The sequence below is a fragment of the Lissotriton vulgaris genome, chromosome 1_1 (assembly GCF_964263255.1).
Source record: "Lissotriton vulgaris chromosome 1_1, aLisVul1.2, whole genome shotgun sequence".
NCBI lineage: Eukaryota > Metazoa > Chordata > Amphibia > Caudata > Salamandridae > Lissotriton > Lissotriton vulgaris.
The window spans coordinates 174389872-174412751 of NC_141685.1; the positions used below are offsets into that span (position 1 = coordinate 174389872).

Genomic DNA, 22880 nt, shown 5'->3' on the forward strand with positions numbered 1-22880 from the left:
AAGGAGACATTGATGCACTTTTACGGGAACAAGCTGGGGAGCAGGAGACGCAGACCTGATCTAATCTGGCGCTATATAAACAACTGTAACTAAATACATCTACCTTCTGGCACGCGATGAGTGGATTTCATAAATACTACAATAATGAATGAAAAATACACTGCATGCATAGACAAGGTTTGCTATGTAACATCTGGACTCCTGTAAACCTAAACAAACACCAGTAATCAGACACTAGGGACATCACCTGAAGCTCCTACGTTTTTCCTGTTGTTTGGTATCTTGTTTTTAGAAGGTGGGTTTTTAGGATAAGCTATTTTTAGGTATGTCTTCTTTTATTCCAGGATGGGCACTAGTTTTAGCATTGTCATCTCTTATACTCTGCACACCAAGTTGCTGACTTTCTTTCACGCATTCCTCATTTCCCCGAACAGGAAACGTCTGGGGGTGGGGTGTGTCAGGTAGCCCTTGTGGTAGACGATGGGATAGAGGATAAGGAGTGCCATGCCATCCCTTCGTATATTTCTCCCCTCCTATATTCACAATCCCCTTTTACCAGTTGTCTGCTTTGCTGTCATCAAGAAGTGGAGAGAGGTGAATCGGCAGGCGGCCCCTTTAAGCCACAGCTGAGGACGGACATCAGAGGATACACGCTTAAAGAAGGCGGGTGGAGAGCGCGTCAGGTTGGTCAGTAGTTGATCCAGCTGCACGCAGCACAGGAATGCGAGGCGGAGAAACCAGCGGGGGAAGACCGGAAAGACAGAGAAGGCCTAACAGCCTTCTGAGAGAGAGAACTGGAGCCCAGAGGAGGTCACAGTTTGTCGGTGAGCGTAAAACCCGAACCTGGCAGAGGAGGGAAAGCCGAAACAGAAGACCAGACCTCACTGAAAGACGTGGAGTCACCACACCATGGCCCCAGAGTGACGTGACTCTTCAAGGTGCGTGGGCGTCTATGGGGCTTTTGGAAAGGGGCTGAGTCAGAGAGGGACGGGAGGGGAGGCTGAGGGTTGAAAGGGACCCATGGAAAAGGAAATAAGTGAGACAGAAAAGAAAGTCAAGCGCAGAAGTCATCGGCTACTCTTTTTCCTTTGGTTGCTCCAACCTCTACCCCCTCCCTTGACATTTATGCATAGCTATTATTTATCCCTCAAATCCTCCCTTGATTAAACCCTAAAGCAAAAACACTTACCTGAGTCTTTTCCTTCTGTCCGAGGGACGACGGCGGCCGAGGCTCACCTAAGGGACTGAAGTGGAAGACCCTGTGAGAAAGAAGAATATAACAGAGACAATCAATCATTGTGATTTCCTATAATACTAATAAAAAGTGCATACCAAGAAATTATTCAATGCAGTGTGCTCCTTCTTGACCGACTCTTCTACAACGGGGAGCTACATACTCTCCCTACAGGGAATGGGAGACAGAAACACAGAGACCAACAGACACACACACACGGGAAAGCATAGTAGGAAAACGCATACATAGTTGTTCTATGCTTGCATATGTACATTGTTTTAGAAAGATGGTGGAACTATTGATTCTGTTCAATGCGCTTATTTTGTTAATTACTTTTATCTGCTTCTATTATCATTGCAGCACATACATTCAATACCAGAATTACGACGGTTCAATAAATAATGAAAATGCTAATGTTATATTATTTTAATTTGATATTACACAAGAATTACCCCTAAGCAGAAACTACTTTAAGGAGAAATTTAGGATTGGTACGTAGAACTACTCTATCTTTGTGAGGTTGAAAGAAAGGCTCTTGTATAGGCAATGCCTGAAGTTCTTCAACTCTACGGACACTTGTGCATTGGTTCAAAAGGCGGCCCATTAGCCTTGTAAGGACTATGTTTAAGTTCCACTCTAGAGCAGGGGGAACACTTGGTGGTATAACCCTTTTTAATCCTTCCATGAAGGCTTTAATCACTGGTACTCTGAAGAGAGATAGGTGTTGTCTATTTTGCAAGTGTGCAGCTACGACTCCCAGGTGTAAACAAATGGATGTGTAAGTGAATCCACATTGCTGTAAATGCAACAGATAACAAATGATGTTCTGCACAAACACATCAAAATGATTGATATTGTTGTTGTTACAATCGGCAACAAACCGTTTCCATTTGCCTCATAACATGCTCTAGTAGTAGGCTTTCTAGCTTCCTTGGGAATATTCATACAGTCTGGTGGTAGTTGTAAATAACCAAACTCTATGACTTCAGGAGACAAATCGCTAGGCTGAGTTCTCTGGGAATTGGATGTCCGACTTCCCCATGGATCTGAGTGAGGAGACAAGGTGTGAGATGTAGCTTTTGATGTGGAACCACTGAGAGTTCCAAGGATGAGAGTACCAAGGTTGCGAGCCCATGTGGGGGCTATTAAGATCAGTGTGAGGGACGTTTGTCTGAGTTTACGAACAAGTAATGGAATTAGCAGGAGAGGCGGAAAAGCGTAAGCAAATATAACTGACCAAATCATCCATTGGGCATTGTCTTTGGATGCTGCTTGTGGGAACCTAGATGCAAAGTTTGGGAATTTTGCGTTGTGTACTGTTGCAAACAGATCTATTTGTAGAAAAGCCCATTTTTGAAAGTAGGGAAGAAGAACTTGGGGATGAAGTTCCCACTTGTGTACTTGCTGCCTGTGTCTGCTAAGCAGGGCTGCAATCTGAAGGCCTACCCCTGGGAGGTGTTCTGCTAGGAGATAGATTTTCTGGTGAATCCCCTAAACCCAAATGCTTTGTGCAAGGCACGACAGCTGGAAAGAGTGAGTCCCTCCCTGTTTCTGTAGGTAGTACATTGCGGTCATGTTGTCAGTGTGAACTAAGACAGTCTTGCCACAAGTTGGGTGAGAAAAGCTAAGGAACACTGCTAGAAGTTTCAGGTAGTTGATGTGGAGACGTTTGTGCTTGTCTGACCGGGGCCCCTGGACTTTGTAATGTAGAAGATGGGCACCCCAACCGATTAACGATGTATCTGTGGAATCGGGTCTATGAAAGGCTGCCCTTTTGCTAAGTTTCGAGGGTTCCACCATTGCAGCGAGCGATGGTTGTGGCGGTCTACCAACACTAGATCGGTTAATTGATCCTGGGCCATATGTACAACCCTTTCATTTTGCGCCTCGCAATTTGCGACTCATTGTGAGTCACAAATTGCGAGGCGCTAAATGAAATGTACAGTAGTTGTTATTACACTGATTTGCAATTCCCAATGGGCTCGCAAATTGCGAGGCTCATTAATATTAATGAGCCTCTCGCAATTTACGAGCCCATTGGGAATGCCAGCCCTACCAGGGATGGTGGACTGCTGGGCTCAGCAGACCACCATGTCTGGGACTGCTTTTTAATAAAGTAGCTTTTTTTTTTTTAATGCTGACGTTTTTCTTAAAGGAAAACGGGATGCATTAAAAAAAATTGTTTTTACGTTTTAGTTTCATAGTTTCATTCTTTAAGGGCAGGTAGTGGTCCCTGGGACCTCTGCCGGCCAGTAAAAAATATTTTTAGACACAGTCACAAAGTGGAAGGAGTCCCCTTGGGCCTCCTTCGAAATTGTGACTGCATTACCACCCTCTTGAAGAGGGTGGTAATTTGCGAGTGTTTTGCGACCGCAATTGTGGTCACAAAACATTCACACATAGCATTTCGAACGCAATTAGGAAGGGAATGCACCTTTCTAATTGAGACTCTCACTTCCTAAATAGCAAATGAACTCGCTATTTTAGAATTTTACATGGCCAACAGCGATTTTGCATGTGCAAATGGGTTTGCAAACCCGTTTGCGCATGCAAAATAACATCGTACATCTGGCCCCCTGTGATTGATTCCACTGACTCACTAGACATTGAGGACGCATATGAAGCCTTGCATGAGGTAAGATTGCAACGCAGGATGCCATCATTCCCAGCAGATGCATGAAGACTTTGACTGGTAATGATTGGTTGGGTTGAAATTGTTATAGTGTGGCCTGGATATTGTGAATCCTGGCTATATTGGGAGTGGCTAGAGCTTTGAGAGTGTTGATGGAGGCTCCCAGATAAGATTGTACTTGTGCCGGATACAGGTGAGATTTGTGTGCAATTATTGTAAAACCCAACTCGTGAAGTAGATGTACTGTTGTCTGATTGTGTAGTGTCCTTGGTGAGAGAGAGGATGGGCTGGGTGTCATGGGCATAGGAAAACACGTTATGGGACCCTCCTTTTTTCTCGGCCCCCGCTTCAAATGCAATATTTTAGACCCCGGGATTTCTCCTTCCCACGTAGCTCATTTTTAAACAAGCACAGGACCCCGCGCTTCGTTTTTATGTTTTTTTTACGGCGGATCCATGCACCCAGCGTAAAACTCTCAATTTACAGATGCACGGATCCACTGAGGCCATAGATATATATGTACTTTTAATTGTAATTTTCTCAGAAACTACTGAACAGATTTACACCATATAAGCAAAAGGCACGAGTCTGAACCAAGGACTACAACTTTGCCAAATTTGGTGTAATTCCGTTCAGCCGTTCGGGCTGTAGCCGCGATGAACGGTACCTATGGAAAATTGCATGGAGAAAACACGTTTTGGGACCCCCCATTTTTCTCAGCCCCCGCTTCACGAATCACCCCAAGACTTTCAGGATAGGAGCGAACCGGAGCGCCCCACCAAGTTTAAAAATTTCACGAAGATTCGTCAACCGGCGCCACAGTTATTCCAAATAGAATGTTGTGGATTTCCTATGGAAAATAGGACCTAACTATAACTACCTACTGGCGACTGCCAGTAGGTAATATATATATATATATATATATATATATATATATATATATATATATATATATATATATATATATATATATATATATATATATATATATATATATATATATATATATATATATATATATATATTACAAATCCTGAATTAGATACCACGTCTTGATTCACGCGCAGGAACCAAACAGGACACGGACCCAATATTCTCTTGGTGCTTATCTCTTTATTTTAGCCAGATGTCAGAGACGCGTTTCGCGGCGCGAACGCCGCTTGTTCGCTCGACAATTACATTTAGTCATGAAGGCTATTTAAAGTGACAGTGCTTTCAAAATTGTGAATCACGTGGTAACTTTTTGTCATAGACATGGACGAAATACTATATATATATATGTATATATGTACACACCAATCTCTCTCCCAAGCCTTGGAAAAGAGTGTGACCATGCTCCGGGGGACTGGAAAAGGTGCTTTATTTGAATGAAGTTGCGCAAGCATTGAAAGGAAATTGCTGAAACGCTTGGCAGACTCGTTTCGTCCTTAGAATGGACTCTTCAGTGCCTGTTTCAGTTTGTTCTCCTTTGAGGGGCTCTTTGCTGCTGTAAAGTTTTATCTTGCTGTGACCACTCCCAAGTCACGTGGTTACGCCCCTTCTATGCCTCACAGGTGTGTGAATCTCCTTGCGCTGTGCCTGCTCCCCTGATGCATGCTGGATACTGTAGTTCACCGCAGGGACCCATGTAGTGCAGGGACCAACCAAACACCAAGTGATGCCTCCAACGAACCGTCGGTCAGCGCTCCACAGCCTGCAGCGGTCAAAGGGCAGGTAACAAAGAAACTCCTCTGTGCATGGAGAAAACACGTTTTGGGACCCCCCATTTTTCTCAGCCCCCGCTGCACGAATCACCCCAAGACTTTCAGGATAGGGGCGAACCGGAGCGCCCCACCAAGTTAAAACAATTCACGAAGATTCGTCAACCGGCGCCACAGTTATTCCAAATAGAATGTTGTGGATTTCCTATGGAAAATAGGACCTAACTATAACTACCTACTGGCAGTCTTTATATATATATATATATATATATATATATATATATATATATATATATATATATATATATATATATATATATATATATATATATATATATGAATATGATTGCTCAGCTTTCCCAAGAATAATCCCAGCCGGGTTTGGAAAAAGATACAGCACTCTCGGGGTTCCTGGTACTCAGCAGCAAGGATTTATTAGTCCAAACAGACGCGTTTCGGGAGAAACTCCCTTCGTCAGTGTTTACATGAAAACGCGTGAAGCGCCAACATTATATCACATTTTTTCATTGGTAACGGACATAAACATAAACATAGGACTGACGTGAGTATTTTTGTCAGCGCCATCTTGTAATGTGTAATGTACCAGTGTGGATGTTGATATTACATCAGCCTGCATTTACCTTGATGGAAAATGTTCGCAATTGTTTTGTGAGCATGGATATGGTGCATCTGGTACTCCACAATTTTATGGGGGAAATTCCTTTAATTTAAAGCACAGAAGATTGTGCATATCAACTTGAAGACCAAACGGTCTACTCGTCGTGATCTTGCCCTGGATCGGCGATTGCAGCCAATGAGGCTGCTAGTTACCAAAGAATACATCATATCCATGGACCTTCACATAATCACATCATTAAGGCTAGCTCCAAACACCCATCCAGACAATTTCAAATCCCCTCATCCAGTAAATTATTTCTCCAGATTCAGTTAAATAAAGTTCAAAATAGCAGAATCCAAAAATACAAAGGTCATGCAAGTACAATTACACGGAAACCCACAAATATCATTCAGCCCAGGTGAGATGATAATTCTTCCCCCATATTCAGCCCTCCAGGGGCCTTAGTCTCCAGGTCTATAATATATCGGGATTCTAATCTCCTGAGCATCTGTAACTTGTTGCCTCCTCGTGGATTTTCGGATATACAGTCCACACAGAAAAACCTCAACAGGTCCCTGTTGCTATTGTGCTTTATGGCAAAATGCCGAGCAACCGGATAAGAGAAATCCCTATTTGCGATCGCTTGCATGTGCTCAAGCACTCTTAGTTTTACCGGATTGATTGTGCTGCCAATATATCTCATTTGGCAAGGACACATCAAACAGTAAATCGCATAGTCTGTGTGGCATGACATAAATTTATTTATCCTCTTTCCACCCTTACAGCCTCTCACCTCGAATGATAATGTTCGTTTACTAGATGCGCAGGCCTTACATCTCCCGCAAGGGAAGAAGCCCTTTGCATCATTCAATGTGCCCTGATTCTTGCGTGTGGGGTTTAGGTGGCTCTGAACCATGTAGTCACGCAAGCTTCTGGCCTTGCTAAAGGTAATTAGTGGAACAGTTGGCATATCTGGACCAATAATGTGGTCAGTCTTTAGAATATGCCAATGTTTTTGCATTATAGATCTCAGTTTCCATGAGTTGGTCGAGTAGGGAGTAATCATGCGGAATTGACCATCAATATTTTAACGTGATTATTTCTCAAAGAGAGAGTGTCTCGGAAGTTTTCTTACTCTATTGAGGGCATTGTTCAAGAGGTTACGTTTATATCCTCTCTCAGAGAATCTGTCCATACTTTCCCTAGCTGCCTGTTCAAAATCTTTCTCCAAGGTACAGTTACGTCTTAACCTGAGTAGTTCTCCGTAAGGAATGCTGTTAATGAGTTTTTTGGGGTGACTACTAGTAGCGTGCAACACGCTGTTTCCCGCAGTTGGCTTGCGGTACAGTGAGGTACATATCTTATCGTCTCTCACGGTAACTTGGAGGTCTAAGTAGTTGACCTGCTCTTGACTGATATCCCCCGTAAATCTCAGATTACAATCATTGTTGTTCAATAATTGAATGTACTGTTTTGCCTCTTCTACCGACCCATCCCAGATTAGGAATAGGTCGTCGATATACCTATACCAGGCAACCACCTTGTTGTTAAATGTTTCATGTTCCGGGGCCCAGGCTACCTGCTCCTCCCACCAGTCTACGAACAAGTTCGCATAACTGGGGGCGGAGCAGGAGCCCATCGCTGTACCAGACCGTTGTTTATATATTTGAGCCTGAAATAAAAAGATGTTATAATATAAACAAAATTGGATCAACTCCAGCAGCATTTTGTTGTGCATAGCAAATTTCAATGGTTTCTTATCCAAGAAATATTTCACAGCATATAGGCCCTTCTCGTGTTCGATACACGTATAAAGACTCGTGATGTCTAATGTCAAGAGTACATAGGTGGGATGCCATTGTAGGTTCTCAATTTTTTCAATGAAGTCGGATGTGTCCCTTATATATGACTTCAGAGAGAGCACAAATTCGAACAAGTAGTGGTCTAGAAATTTGGACAAGTTCTCAGTTAAGCCCCCTATAGACTAAATGATCGGTCTTCCAGGTGGGTTGTTAATGTTCTTATGGACCTTGGGGAGGTGATAGAACGTTGGTAAGGTGGGATGCATAGTTTTTAAAAACAAATATTCCTCCAATTCTATCATTTGCTTCCCATGCCACTTCTTCAAAAGGTCATGCAGCATGTCCACGCTTCCATGTCGAGCCACCACAACCAATGCACATCAACCTACTTGGTAATATACATTAACTGGTTAGAGGGCGTTTTCTTTAAGCAAGCTGAGGAAGGAATCTTTGCCGAAACGCGTCCTTGCAATAAAGAAGCTTTGAAAGGGGCTCCTGCGTGTGCAGTGTTTCTTCATTGGAACCGGAGCGTGAATATATATATATGTAGGTATGTTATAGTTAGAACCTAGTTTCCACAGGCAAAACATTTTTTGATTTGCAAATAACTTTGGCGTCGTTTGTCGAATCTTCCTGAAATTTTCCCAAAAAGATGTCTATCCAGGTCAGCTCCTATCCTGAAAGTTTGGAGGAGATTCGTCAAGCAGGGGCCGAGAAAAAAGCGGGGTCCCAAAATGTGTTTTCTCCATGTTCATTTCCATAGGAAATTTTGCGACAGGCTACAGCCTGAACTGCTGAACGGAATTACCCGAAATTTGGCAAAAAGGTAGAGCTTGGTTCAGAACGCGACCTTTTTTTAAATGGTGTAAATCCATTCAGTAGTTTTTGAGAAAATAAAAAAATAAGAGTAAAAAAATCAATTTCCCATAGGAAAATTTGTGCAAGACTACAGCCGAAACTACAGAACGGAATTACCCCAAATTTGGCAAAAAGGTAGTGCTTGGGTCAGAAAGCAACCTTTTTAGGTCTCACCTGAGCCAGCACATGCCCTGCACTGGCGAGACTTTTAGTAAGTGGGCTTCAGAAAATTCTACCACTGTGGCCTAGAGCTTGCGGTTACGCGCTCGGGCGCGCTCTCACGAGCAGAGGAGCTATTTGGCTTTCCTCTCAACTCATGGGTCATCAGCTTTCAAAATATGAGAGCTTTCTGTCACATTCCTGAAGTTGATAGATTCCTTTTCATTTGCCTATATATCCCTACCTCTCTTCTACCCCTCTACCTCTACTCTACCCCACTACCTCTACTCTACCTCTCTTCTACCCCTCTGCCTCTCTTCTACCCCTCTACTTCTCTTCTACCGCTCTACCTCTCTTCATCCCTCTACCTCTCTTCTATCCCGCTACCTCTCCTCTACCCCTCTACCTCTCTTCTACCCCTCTAGCTCTCTTCTACCCCTCTACCTCTCTTCTATCCCTCTAGCTGTCTTCTAGCCCTCTACCTCTCCTCTACCCCTCTACCTCTCTTCTACTCTTCTATCCCTCTACCTCTCTTCTAGCCCTCTACCTCTCCTCTACTCCTCTACCTCTCTCTACCCTTCTACCTCTACTCTACCTCTCTTCTACCCCTCTACCTCTCTTCTACCCCTCTAACCCTCTTCTACCCTCTAACCCGCTTCTACCCCTCTACACCTCTACTACCCCTCTACCCCTCTAATATCCCTTTTCTACCCCTCTACACCTCTTGTACCCCTCTACTACCCCTCTACCCTACTACCCCTCTAACCTACTATCCCTCTATTACCCCTCTACCCCCCCTCTATCTTTTCTACCCCTCTACCTCTACTCTACCTCTATTCTACCCCTCTACCTCTCTTCTACCCCTCTACATTTACTCTACCTCTCTTCTACCCCTCTACCTCTCTTCTATCCCTCTACCTCTACTCTACCTCTCTTCTATCCCTCTACCACTCTTCTACCTCTCTACTACACCTCTACCCCTCTTCTATCCTTCTACCCCTCTACCTCTTTTCTACCGCTCTACCTCTACTCTACCTCTCTTCTATCCCTCGACCTCTCTTCTACCCTTCTACCCCTCTACATCTCTATCTCACTTATACCCCTCTACAACGCTACCCTTTTTCTACCCCTCTACTACCCTTCAACCCCTCTCCTACCCCTTTTACCCCTCTACCCCTCTTCTACAGCTCTACCCCTCTTCTACCCCTCTACCCCTGTTCTACCCCTCAAACCCTCTAATAACCCTCTACCCCTTTTCTACTCTTCTACCCCTCCTCTATCCCTCTACTACCCCTCTTCTACCTCTACACTACCTCTCTTCTACCCCTCAACCTCTACTCTTACCTCTCTTCTACCCTTCTACCTCTCTTCTACCCCTCTACCTCTACTCAATCTCTCTTCTAACCCTCTACCCCTCTTCTACCCCTCTACCTCTCTTCTACCCCTCTACCCTTCTTCTACCCCTCTCCGACCCCTCTACCCCTCGTGTATCCCTCTACTACACCTCAACCCCTCTACTACCCCTCTACCACTGCTCTCCTACCATTCTACCGCTCTACTACCCCTCTTCTACCACTCTACCCCTTTTCTACCCTGCTACCCCTCCTCTACCACTCTACTACCCCTCTACCCCACTACTACCCCTCGTCTACCCCTCTACTACCCCCCACTACCACTCTACTACCCCACAACCCCTCTACTACTGCTCTACAACCCTCTACTACCCTTCTGATGCCCCTCTACCTCTCTTCTACCCCTACCCTCTACTACCCCTCTTCTATCCCTCTTACACCCCTCTACTATACCTTAACCGCTCTACATCCCCCTCTACCACTGCTCGCCTACCCCTCTTCTACCTCTCTTCTACCGCTCTTTTACCCCTCTACTTCTTGTACCCCTCTACTTCTCTTCTACCCCACCCCTCTACCTCTCTTCTATGCCTATACCTCTCTTCTACCCCTCTACCTCTCTTCTACCTCTCTACCCCTCTTCTACCCCTTACACCTCTCGACCTCTACTACCCCTCAAACCTACTACCCCTGTAACCTACTACCCCTCTACCTCTCGTCTACCCCTCTACCTCTTCTACCCCTCTACCTCTATTCTACCTCTCTTCTACCACTCTATCTCTCTTCTATCCCTCTACCTTTCTTCTATCCCTCTACATTTCTTCTATCCCTCTACCTCTCTTCTATCCCTCAACATCTCCTACTTTTCATCCCCTTTACCACCCCTCTTCCCTTCTACTACCCCTCTTCTAACCTTCTACCCCTCTACTACCCTTCTACCTCTCTACCATCCCTCTTCTACCCCTCTACCACTCCTCTACCCCTCTTTTATCCCTCTACTTCTCTTTTACCCTTCGACTTGTCTTCTACTCCTCTTCTACCCCACTACCTCTCTTCTACCCCACTACCTCTCTTCTACCACACTACCTCTCTTCTACCCCTCTACCTCTACTCTATCTCTCTTCTACCCCTCTACCTCTCTTCTATGCCTCTACCTCTCTTCTACCCCTCTACCTCTACACTACCTCTCTTCTGCCCCTCTACCTTTCTTCTACCCCTCTTCTATACCTCTACCCCTCTTCTACACCTCTACACCTCTTCTACCCCTCTACAACCGCTCTATCCCTCTACTACCCCTATACCCCTCTTCTAACCCTCTACACCTCTTCCCTTTCTTCTACCCCTCTACTCCTCTATTACCCTCTACTACCCCTCTACCTCTCTACTACCCTTCAACACCTCTTCTACCTGATTCTATTAGGGCCCAGAACCATTTTACTTAGTGATGTCCATCTGCACACTTTCCTGCATCTTGTAGTAAATTGAATATTGACAAACAGAAGTGTTATTTCCAGAAACAGTGAGTTCTGCAGCTTGTCTGTGTATCTTTTATCTGCACCTCACAGACTCCTCACATTCCTCTCGAGAGAAGATCCTGCCTCCTACTCATTAGTGTCGTTTCAGTAACTGTTTCTATCATGTGTTCATGTTTCATTGACTTGTATTAGGAGAAAAGTGTGTAAAAATACATTGTGTAGCATTAGCATTATATACTCAAATTGCTTTAGGGTGGATGCTCTCGTCCATTGCAAAGACAATTGTCACTTGTTAGTTTGCTTGGCCTTTTTCTATTTTTGCATTAAATGTATTCAATGTAATCTGCCTGTTACTAAATAACTGACTTGAATTGTGTCTTGCTGATGTGAGCTGTGGAATTGTTCGGTGTATTGTGTCTGCCATGATTTTGTTCCTCAATAAAGGTTTTTGAAAACTTTTAAAAAAAAGAAAAAATATTTTTTTTCCATTAAATGTATGATAGATTTGTTGGCCTCACGGTGTGCTGGTTTTTTTTTTTACATATCACAAGAGATGACGAGGAAAATGACAGTCCAGTATACACATTCTTCATATAAATCAACTCACAGTATACTGTTCTGGAGGTTCAGTCCCACAGACATTATCTCTAACTGAACGCAGGCACTCTAGGAAGCATGTGCTTTTCAAACCAGTTGCCCTCTGATGCGGCACTATTGGATAAGTCAAAATGTCCAGAATTTTAGGAGGGTTACCGTATCTAGTGCACTCTGTTAGACAGTGCTCACCTGTGGTAGTAAGATGGTAATAGGCACCTTATCACCTATGCACGGTGCAGGGCTTTGAGTTACAAAGCTCCTCACGCTGTGGAGAAGATTAGGTCACATTTACCCATTTTCCCATATTTGGTCATGATGAAATGCCAACTGATTGCTACATGACTACACAGGGCATGAACAAAGTTGACCTGAAGTATAGACCCCAGCTTACCAGCAGGTCCATAGGTGATCGACACTTTCACACAGTGATAGGGGCCATTAGTTCCTCATTTTTTCTGCCACTGTTTTTAATCTCAACATGGACCAGGAAGATCACATGAACTATATTGCGGCAACTGGCCGATAGTTGATCTTATATTCATACTTTCACCAATCTCACATCTTATGACACAACATCCTCTGTCCTACTATGCTCATCCCGAGTACTTAATAAAAGATCTCCGACAAAGTGTCCTCTTGTGGTGCCCGCCAGGCATTGTAGCGCCGGCCTGGTGAGGAGTATAGCCCATTGATGAAGCATGTCACCTTCAAGTGAGTGAACGCAATTGTCTTAAAAACACATGCTTCCTAAGGTGTCTGCGTTCAGTTACAGATAATGTCTCTGGGACTGAACCTCTGGAACAGTATACTGTGATTTGATTGCCCCTCTGACCTACCGGTCATTTCCGCCTGCCCTTTGCTGCTCTGTGTTGCCCAGTGACCTGCTTGTTGTTTGTGGCTGCCTTCTTTGACGGACTTCGCCCCATCCACATTGCGGAGCGCTGGACTGTCGGGACTGCAGTTCCCAGGAGGCAGCGCGCTCTCACATTTCCATCGGGCCAACGAGGATAAATTAGCGTTGGGGCTCCTGTGGGGCAGGACAAGGGCGGGCCCGTCAAAGGCCGGAGGAGGCCGGGTAGCGCCACCCCCCTTGAGTCTGAAACAGGACACCTCCCATAGGGACGGACGCTAGACCGAGAGTGGCAGTAAGTAAACAGCCGGATACACATTGTGGACACGTCCTCCAGTGAATGAGTGGAAGTAATAGCTGATTACATCAGTTTTAGCAGTTAGGGAGGCAGCGCCTTGTGCTTTGTGGACTCTGTTTCATTTTTAGTGTCTTTCGTATTGTGTGTAACGTAGGACCTGACCATAGTTCTATAGCACATCTGCGCTGTAACCGGTGGGAGTATCGAACACCACTCAGTAAGCGGAAGGTGATTCCTGGGATAGGGGCAGGGTTAAGGGGGACCCTTGATGCATTTCTTCAAAGAGCAGAATCACTATTAGTCCACGAAATTCAGCTCACAGAAAAAAGATTGTCGCTGGATACACTGCTAGAACATAAGCGATCATCAATGGGCCCCATAGCGAGGTCTAAAACACCAAGTAAAAGTATCCTCCAAGGTCCATCAAAGCAAGATAGAGGCAGCATCACTAGTGCTATGGTTCATGTTCCCATATGACACAGGAGGGTGGCTCACTTATGTACCCTGATGACCCACTTATAACGGATTCTGACCCTGACTGGTCTCACATTAGTTTTGAAGAGGTGGAGAAGAATTCCAGCGCGTCCACTCCAGTGATTGACAGGCCAGAACAAGGGCCATCAGAGTTGGTAGCCTCTAGGGCCAACTCAGGTATAGGAAGCATAGTAAGGGGGGCGGAGAAGTGATCACAAGATCAAAAGGTGCAATAAAAGACAAATCTACTACGCAGTTGGTATCACCTCTAGCTAACACAAAGACCCGGGGCACACGATCGGGGGGAGGGGGCCGATTGTTTCAAAGCCAAAATCAAAACAGAAGGGTGCCGTAAAGATCAGCAGAGTGAACACTGCCGTGAGACCCATTTGTAGCACGCAATGTTCAAACTGTGGGAAGATGGGGAGCGGACAATGAATGGAAGATCTATTAAGGTCAAACGTAGAGCTCCTTTTTTCCACCCATTTGGGACCGGTGCTCGAGAGAATTAAGGTTATTGAGGAAAAACCATCTTGGCTATGCGATCAGGGGAATAGTGTGCCAGGTAGAATTAGGGGACCGGAGGAGGGGGGAGCAGAAGCCTCATCAGACTCAAAGCCCACAACTAGTTATGAGGGTCAAGGAGGGGGGCACAGCGAAGGCGGGCGATTGGGCAAAGACAGTGAGGGCACCAACAAGGGTGCCTTGGCGGGTAAAATGAACGGGACTACCCTAAGCATAAACAGAATGGGGCCACCTAATACGGTTTGTCCTGACACAGCCCAGAGGGGCTCGGAGGGAAGAAGGGCAATAGTCAGTGAAGAGGAGTTAACAATAGCGGACGCTGTGCCGAGCACTAGGAGTTTACCGACATTGGATCTCCCCCCAGCCTCAAGCCCCTATACAGTGGTCCTTGTAGGGGTTCCTACTAACGGGGATGAGAGGGAGGAATCCCCGCGCACTCTAATTAACAAGACAGCACATTGGCTAGTCAAAAACACGGCTTTCAATATCACACAACACAGACATATTCTGATGGCAAGGAGGGTGGCTTGGATCGGAAGTAGCAGAAAGAGCTTTGCGGGTGATTGTGTGATTTTGAATTTCAGATATCCAGAGTTAGTCAATGAGCTCCTCCATAGTCAATCCAGTGGTCAATACCAAGGGGATGGAGGGTCCAGTATCAGACTGCTCCCCTTGGCTTCTTTCTATAGGGATATGGCCCATAGGAATATGCAAGGTGACCATAGGAGGAATAGGATTGCATCAGATGGGAGGGGGCAGCTAGTTTTACTCATTAACCGATTTGCACCTCTCCACTGTGCTTCAGCCCTAAATGAAATAGATTGACTGGTGGGGGGGTTGAAAGACGAGAAAGCACGAGTGGGGAGGGGTCACTCATAATAGGAGACAATAAAGGTCCAGGGCGCACACAGTCAGATGATTTCAATGCCAATGTGAGAGTTATAGAGCCCGGTGGGAGAAATGTGGAGAAAGATGCAGGGAATTTGGGTGAAGTTCCTGTAATGCCCACTAACCCTACAACTGTCACGGCAGGCAGTCAAATAGTGGGAGAGATTAAGATCATATCTTGGAATGGAGGGCTTAGCCTCAAAAATCAAAAATCAAAACTGGCTAACGTATATTAAGAAACATCAAATAATCCTCCTACAAGAAACATGGGAGGTACATAGTAACACCCAGGCAATAGAAGGCTACAAAATGTTTTTCGTCCCTGCACGTAAGTCAGCGCCGGGGAGGGCACAGGGGGGGTCTGACTATTTATGTCGATCTCAGACTCTCAGGAAGGTGGAGTGAACTTAGATGGGCCTCGGACTGCACACTGGGACTCACATATCGTAATAAGGGTTTTATTTAACTGTTGTAAATTTCTATAATGCCATTACTCCAGGACAAACTCTCCAAAGCCTAAATGAATTAGGGGCTCGGCTGGCAGGCATGGAGGAGCAAGGGGCACTGTGCTCCCAGCTAGTATTAGCAGGGGAGCTCAATTGCCACTTATGCCCCTTCCTAAGAATAAATGAGGGGAGCAGGTCGGCTTGCCCGATTGTAGAGGGGTGACACCTGACTCACACAAGGGAAGGAGGAGCGGTGAATAAGATCCTGGGCAGGCATGCCCTAACATATACCATGGATTTGATTGGTGGGGAGGGCAATAGCAAAGTCACCCCTACTTTCAAAGGCAGGGCGAAGGGCACTATCATTGATTTTATTTTCGTTACACCCATGTTAAAGTGTCAGGTTACAAAGTTTGAGATAGAGGTTAGCATTTCCAGCGACCTTAACCGGCTTCTCCTGTGCATCATAGATCCAAATACGGTACTTCTATCACAATGTAGGGGGGCCGGAGGTTTGATTAAAGCCACTGACCAAGGTAGGAGACTAAGGTGGGTCAACACGGACAGAGAGGCATTTTACAGAATCTTACTGACACAGACCGAGTCCAACGTTTGGAAGTGTTTGGACTTGGAGTTTGAGGGGGCAGACCTGATCAAGGCATTTGAGGGAGCGGCCAAACAAATTGATTGCTTACTTAGGGGCAGGAAGATCAACAAGGAACACAGTGCACCAAGGTGGTTAGATCAGGACTGCACCCTCGCCTTGAGGGATCTGAAATCGGCTCTGAAATGCGTACCTAGGGACAGAGGGAAGGTATCAAGCTGCAGGGCTAGGTACAATAAAACACTAAGATGCTGCAGAACCGTATTGACGAACCAGGCATTGGAAAACTTGAGAGAAGCGGCCGAGACAAAGGACTCGACTGCTTTTTGGAGAGTTGTTAATGAACCATGCTTTCAGGATTCAAATAAACCCAAGCTGGCCTGCCACATCCTCCCATAAACCTGGCTTGAGCATTACAAGGGGCTGTATAACCATGGTAGCATTGAGAACTAAAAAGTGGGAACCCACCCCAGATTACCTTTTCCTTGGGAGAAATAAAGGCGGAGATTGAGGGGCTAACCCGTAATAAGGCCCCAGTGCCGGATGGGATTCCACCAGATCTCCTCTTAAGCCAGAAAGAACTCGGGGTGCAAATACCGCAGTGCAAACAATGATGCCAATATCCTGGTGTACGGCCACAATAGTCCCCATATTTAAATAAAAAAGGGGACAGAAATAGCCCTCAATGCTATAGGCCTATTTCATTAATTGATGTTACTGTGAAAGTGCTCAGTAGGGCCATTCTTAACCGATTGATTGATTGGGCGGAGGAACATGAGATCATTATGGATACCCAGTATGGGTTTAGGCACGGCCGCTCCACCACAGATCAATGCCTTAATTTATATCTCCTGGCAGCCAAGGACACCGTAGCCAGTGAGGGGACGGTGTACATGGCTTTCATGGACCTCACCGCGCCTTTTGATTGAGTAAATCGGAAGAAATTGTGGGGACAATTGGGGGCCTTGGGAGTTGACCCTGGTCTGGTAAATATATTACGGACACTGCATCAGAATACTTCTGCCCAGGTCAGATATGATAAGGAGGGAAAAGTCACAGACCACGTCCCATGCTCACGGGGAGTGAGGCAGGGATGTATTTTGGCCCCCTTCCTCTTAACTTTATATATAAATGGTTAGACCCAGGCGCTGGTAGCTCTAGGGGTGGACTGCCCGCATATGGGTAGGAGAGGGATACCGGTGTTACTGTATGCAGATGACGCGGTACTCTTGGCCCGCACTGCGCGTGGACTGCATCGCCTCATAGATGGCTTTGTCCATTTTATGGATAGCTTAGATTTGTCACCGAAACTCACCAAATCATATGTTATGGAGGTAGGGAAAGGACCATCCAGCAAAACTGAGTATACAATAGGCACACAGGGACTGGAAAAGGTCAAGTCATTTTCATATCTGGGGATCATGTTCGACAGTCGCCTTAGTTTTAAAGCCCTTGTGGAGGAGAAATGCAATAAACTAATTAACTCAACAGGGGCAACTATGAATTTTGCAAAGAGGCGAGGCCGATGGGCTCCGGAACAAATCCTGAACCTCTACAGTTCTGTAAGCTGTGCCAAAGTTATATATGGGAGTGAGGTCTGGGGCTTTATAGACCCGCTTAAGTTACAAATAGAAGGAAACAAATATTGGAGGCGGGTACTGAAAGTCCCACAAAGCATTTCCTCCTACATGGTTCATGAGGAACTGGGTATAACCCATCTGTGCGATAAGCTGCAATGGAAGCCCCTCGCATGCTGGATTGAGGTATAGACAAACCCAGAGGCGGCGTTAAGTCAACAAATAATATCAGACTGCATTGCACGGGCACAGGGTTACAATATTCCTTGGATTAGACACATCAAGGAAAACCTGTTAGCCATGGGTTGTGTTGAATATTTTACCCACCGACCAAATTGCTATCTAAGGATAAGGGCCATATTAAGTCAGAATTTTTAAACAGAGCCAAGTCAAATAGGAAAGCAAGAGAGCTGACTAAGCCATCAGTAAGAACTCATCAGTTAACAAAGTTGTGCCTGGGCATGGAACCTTATTTGTGTCTTATTTACAATCCTCAAGACAGATTTCTCATGACCCGTTTCAGGCTAGATTTGTTACACCATACTTTGGCGGTTCCAGCAGGGTATACAAAGCATTTGGAGAGTAAGGGCTCCTGTGGCTGCGACCAACGGTCTCCACAGGATACGCTCCATTTGGTCCTACTATGCCCATTTTACGCTTACCCTAGGGGACTATTTTTAAAAGGTATTTTAAGGAAGGCCAAGTTCAAACAAGTTAAGGTGGTCCTACTGTTTCTGAAATTGTCAGTAGAACCTTTAAAAACTTTTCTGTGTAGTACATTTTCTAAGATTAGCGATGAAACTCAGAGCCAGTAGCGGGGAGGAATAATGGACCTGTGTGTTCAATATTTGCTCCGATTTGCACTATACTATGGATGAAACATTTTTAACCGGGTACCTCCTTGTCATTTCTATAAGATCATCCCTGTGCCGAATCATTTATATTTTATGTATTGTTGTTAAACAGGTTTTTAGTATGTTTTTTATAATGTATGAGATATTGTTTTTTAACACTGTACTTTTATGGTATTGCTTTATGCCGAATAAAGTATATTTTGAATTGAATTGATTGTGTTTTATTTTAACAAATGTACATAGCAGATATTGGTGCTTGCTTGTTTCACAAAAATGATCGGATACCTGCCTCGGAGCGCACTTCTTACAGACGAGTATGGGGTTATCATGATGCTGCTACAAGCTCCTTACCTGTGTGAGTTATCGGGAACGATGCAGGGGGCAGACCCAAACCAGCCACACATGGAGATCAATGACAAATACTGAAGAATTAACTGAGCTTCCAAGCTGGTGACCATTACTTAATTAACCTTGAAAATAAAAGACACGTTTTTAGTATCCTGTTGACTCATGACCATAAAAAACAAAGATTATAAATTCAATATTGTGCCAAATACTTAAAAAATGGAACTGGATGTGCTGAATCCGATGTTGTCCTAGGTCCTGCGTGACACCTTCCACCACTATTGCTTATGGAACTTGTAGTTTTATTTTCCTCATTAAAAGGATGGGCTCTAAAGTCCCAGTGTTCTAGGCGATGTTGCTTAAAATCAGAGGCCTGATGGAGGGTGAAGCATGACATGACTCTGCTTAGTAGTGAGACGAATGACAGTTCCCCAGCCCTTTCATTCTTTGACAGACAGAGGCTTGTTGGCCATTCATATTTTTTTGCAACGACAAAGAAACTTTTATTGCAGCTCCTGTCAACTGAAGAGATAAAACCCCTGGGCATGTTTAATTAACTACCGACAAACATGAACTATCAAGAACATGAGTTTCTGGAAAACTATCAAGCACCCAATCAGAATCAGCCACCCTTCACACCCAGGAATTCTTGAGGCTTGGCTTTGGAGAGGATTAATTGCACGTGGTATAAGCAGTGGCGTTGGTGCATAGGGCCGAATGGGGCGTTGCCCCACTAGCCTCAGGAGTCGGGACGGGGAGGAAGACAAGAGAGCCACGTACCACACGCACGCAATGCAGCAGCGTCAAATCAATGAACTGCTCACTGCCCCGTGTGTCACAAATTAAATTCAGTCAGTCTGACTCTTTCGGTTTTTTTCGTCAAGGGACGGCCAATGACGAGGGCACAGCAGGTCAGAGACATACCTCGCATGTGCTGGCCGGGGCGAGGAATATTGCTCACCCTGGAAGCACATCCGGAAAGAGTGATGTCACCATGAAGGGAGTGGATAATAAAGGGGAAAATGCCTGGTTTCAAATGCGTACAAAGGGGGTGGTGATGGACGGAGCATCTGAACCAATCAAACACTCACACCCAGTCAACAGATCTGGGTTTAATCCATCACCGTTCTTTAGCCCATGGCCATATGCAAATCAGTCTGACCCTATGCCTCATGGGAACAGTCCAGTTCGAACTGCCAAGCCTTGCCTTCCCTGGACCGGAAACAAGCTTCCTAGGACCGGTTTCTGGCCTTTCAGCTGAACAAAGCGGTCCATCACCACCCCCATTTGTACCGCTTTGTTCGCCATAAGTTGGAAGGGTATGCTCAGACATGAGTCCCTTGCTCACTTTGCCACTGGATTCAAGCAAGCCTGGCTGAAGACGGCTGAAATGCCAGAACCCGGTCCTAGGAAGCTTGTATCTGGAGCGGAGACACCCGCGAGCAGCAGGTTAAAAGCAGCAGCATGTGCGCACTTCTCTTCTGCTGCATTCTTTTCCTGCCCCGAGGAAAGGGATGGCTTACTTAATTTAACTACAGTAGATGCGGCTTCATTTTGCATACGTTATGCCACTTGATTGGTAAAAGAAAGAAATTAAATACCGCTATTCCAAAAGTTGGCAGGTGTAGCTGTGACGTTAAATGGGAGCTGTGTTGATGTGTCTGACTGTTTTTGTATCAATACATCTGTCTCCCATTCCATGTTTGCATTGAGTAAAAGACAGCCTGTTTCTGTTTACCAATCGATGTACAAGCATTTGTAATGCAATAGGTCTCGCAATTACACAAGTTTAAGCTATTTGTATTGTAAATGACAATGCCTTTTATTTATGTTTTAAAAACAAATCAAAAATGAAAGGCATTGTTATTTGTAATGTCAATAGCTCAAACTAGTGTAAATGCAAAACCTATTGCATTGCAAATGATTGTTTTGTAAAAGCGCCCCATACTGTTCTTTCACTTTAATGGCGACTCACCCCTTTCTTTAGAGACGGCTCGTCTAAGAAAAGGGGCCCGGCCAACATTAAAGTTACTGCGCTGCATAAGAGTTTTACAAACAGGCATTTGCAATGCAATAGGTGTCGTATTTTCCATCCACTCAGCTGTTGTTTCTTCCCACCTGTTATTAGCGCCTAGAGACCTGACGGTGATTTGGCGCTATATAAGTCAAAATTAACATAACTTAACAAATGCTAGTTTCAATTTACCATGAGCAATATCGACCTTTTTAAAACAAACTCTTTTCCATGTGCACCTTTTGCATTTTCGTGCTAAAGCAATACATATATTTTTGATAAAACAAAGAGGGTGGCACATAACTCAGCAGGCCACAGGTTGGTCATTTAGACTCAAATGTGCAAATGGCAGGTCAATACACATGTCCTTCGCTTACAAATCCAAGGGCGTGAACACACATCTTTCTGGGGGTTGGGGCAATGCACCAGTGAGAAAAGACCAGGTAGAATGTACTACTTTTCACAGTTCTCCCATTAGACTCTAAATAATGTTGATAACTATGCAGTGTAAGCATCTTGTAGAGTTAAGCACTTAAAGGAAATAGGCCCCAGAGCTGTGAACATCTTCACAACTAATGTGCTTGCACCATTTGCTTTGTGGAAACATCGAGCTATTTTTTATAACGACTTTCTGTAAGAAATAACACTAGAATCAGTTCCTATTGTAAACATTTTGTGACATTGAGCAGAAAAAATGAGAAGACAGAATGCACTCAACTATACCTCGAACAAGAAGCCAGGTGCTTTGAAATTCCGTTTAACTGTATCCACTCTTCAAACACCCGCCATGGGGCCCCCTGAGGAACTAGAAACTTAGACACCTTGACCCAGACCCACCTGGACACCCAGTGACCTGTCAATGGCGCCTGTGACAAACAACCTATCAGCGCGGGTTAGAGGCTTGGCATTAACTGCGCATGCGCTGGGGACAGATACGACTGAAGATTGCATTTTGATTAACAACTGTGCATGCGCGGAGGACTGACCACAGCTGAAGATTGCCTTTTGATTAACAACTGCGCATGCGCGGAGAAGTGGCATTACGATCCCACTGCGCACCACCCGATGGAGGGTTACAGAGGGTGGTCTGTTGGGTGAACCAATGCGCATGCGCGAAGGACAGACCTCTTGGGCCTTATATTAACAGCTGAGCATGCGCGGAGGACAGACGCTGCTCACTGCTCTCAGGCCCTCTATTACCAGCTGAGCATGCGCGGAGGACGGACACTGCCCCCTGCACCGGAGCACGAGAAGTCATCGAATGAAGTGCATTGGAGGAAATAAATATCAGAAATTTCTATATTTTTAACAAGGAGAAGCTCTAAACATATTTTTAAAATAATGGGAAACGACTGAAATGAAAGGTCACTAACCTACAACCTCTTTCTAATATAACTACATTTTTAAACTAATGGCGGCAAAGAAGACACTAGAGAAGGAAGTTTGTTGGGGCTGAGAGACACTTGCTTAGCTTGACAAGACCTCACTCGTGGATCAACACTGTGCAGCAGACAAAAAGGAAGTTTTAGAGGCCAGTGCGTCAAGAAATGTAGACGGGCCAGTTACTCTGAATCACTTTT

The 22880-nt window shown here is 45.0% G+C and overlaps 1 protein-coding gene across 1 annotated transcript in view; it reads right to left on the minus strand.

The window, feature by feature from the left end:
• The window catches only part of LOC147738052 (uncharacterized), a 66390-nt gene extending 44205 nt beyond the window's left edge, over positions 1 to 22185 (minus strand). Inside the window, exons 1-3 of the mRNA XM_086952105.1 lie at positions 22024 to 22185; positions 19293 to 19411; positions 1190 to 1259 (exon numbers count right to left, since the gene is read on the minus strand). The gene's annotated coding sequence lies outside the window, so the exon portion shown is untranslated. The remainder of the gene's footprint in view (positions 1 to 1189; positions 1260 to 19292; positions 19412 to 22023) is intronic.
• Positions 22186 to 22880: the final 695 nt, after the last annotated feature.